The sequence below is a fragment of the Castor canadensis genome, chromosome 9 (genome assembly GCF_047511655.1).
Source record: "Castor canadensis chromosome 9, mCasCan1.hap1v2, whole genome shotgun sequence".
NCBI classification, from domain to species: domain Eukaryota; kingdom Metazoa; phylum Chordata; class Mammalia; order Rodentia; family Castoridae; genus Castor; species Castor canadensis.
The window spans coordinates 68,918,683-68,920,358 of record NC_133394.1 but is presented as its reverse complement, the minus strand read 5'-3'; the positions used below and the strand labels follow the sequence as shown (position 1 = coordinate 68,920,358).

At 31.3% G+C, this 1,676-nt stretch overlaps 1 non-coding gene across 1 annotated transcript; it reads left to right on the top strand.

Moving 5' to 3' along the window:
* Positions 1-258: 258 nt before the first annotated feature.
* Positions 259-363, top strand: LOC141411174 (U6 spliceosomal RNA). Its single transcript, XR_012436013.1, has one exon. It is a non-coding gene; the product is annotated as a U6 spliceosomal RNA (small nuclear RNA).
* Positions 364-1,676: the final 1,313 nt, after the last annotated feature.

The window sequence follows — 1,676 nt, the reverse complement described above, 5'->3', positions numbered from 1 at the left end:
ACGTTATAGAAAACCGCTTGGTGAACATCCTCTAACAAAAGTGAAGTGGATCACTGTTTCATATAGTGAATAATGTCAAAGAATGTAGTAGGACATAATTATGGACATCTGTGGGACAGTATCAAGCAGAAATCAGGGTAATATAATGTCCAAAATTCCCATAAATTGTGATCTATCACCTCATTCATTCAAAAATGATGTACTAAATTTAGCACAGTGTTACAAAAGAAAGTCTGGAAAAGGGCAAAATTTTAGAAAATGCACTCACTTCAGCTGCACAGATGTTAAAATTAGAATGATATAGAAATAGTATGACCCCTGCACAAGGATGACATGCAAATTCATGAAGTGTTCCATATATTTTAATTAGTCAAAAAGGAAAATTGTGGATTTGTGGGAAGAGAGATGGAATTGGTGATCATCATGTTGATTAAAACAATCCAAACTCAAAGAGCAAATATTTTGCAGGTTCTTGCTCATTTGTGGAACCTAGTTGTAAGATGATGATGATGATGATGATGATGATGATGATGATGATATAATAATAATAATAATAGCCATGAGTCATGAATATGAAAGTGGGTTTCTCTGGAAAAATCAACATGCAGATGTGGGGGAGAGGAAAGGATGCTGAGGGGTTAAGAGCATTAAAGTATGCTATGTGTATATACATTAGACAGATTAATGAAAGCCACAAACACTGTTTGAAAAATGGGGAACGGAGAGAGGGCAAATGGAAATAGAAAGCAGAGGGTGAACTTGTTCGATGTACACTATATATATAGAGATATCTATCTATCTATCTGTCTATCTATATATTTCCCACAATAAAACTTCTCCTATTATTAATGTGTGCTATTTCAAAAATAATATAAAAGAGTTTTTTAAAATTTCTGAATGTCTAAGTAAGAGAATAATAAATATAACTTCTGATTTAAATGAACTGAAGAATCATAGTTCTGGTGTCTGTGCCATAGTCAATTGAATGCATTCAGCTTCCAAGGCTCAAAATAAATTTGCTACTAATGAAATCAGTTCCATGCATTTAAGAAAAATGAAAAAAAATAATGAGAAGAAATACAGTCATTACTTGGATCCAAGATCAAATTCTTACTATTTTTAACATAACTTGCAATTTATTAAGTGAAGAAATGTGTGTCAAGTTTATTCCTTCATTGTATATTACTAAGAAAAAACATGAGATTTTAGAGTTATAAGCAAACACTCCATAGTATATTGATTATCATATTAACAAATACTTACATTTTGTTCATTGGATTGACGTTTTATGAACCACAGAAATGCCTGACTTCATTTCTCCCAAATATTGAAAGACTGAAATTGATGTATGCTAAAAGAATGAGGTAAGAAATTTGAATTCATCGTAATACATATAAATATTTTCCCTCTATAAAATGGGTCTTTCAGAATGAATATTCTTCATTTTGTATAAATTGATTCTTAGTGTCTTTTCTCTTCCTGGAGATGGAACTATAACAGATTCAGAGAGAAATAGAGACAGAGGAAGAGAGAGGGAGAGAGAGAGAGAGATGAAAATATGAAAAATATGACTGAAAGAAAAAGAGTAAATGAATAAAAAGGTTCTTTTAGTTTTTCCTCTATGCATCAGTATGAAATATTGTACATCTTATACCCATGCAAGAAAGTTCACAGTT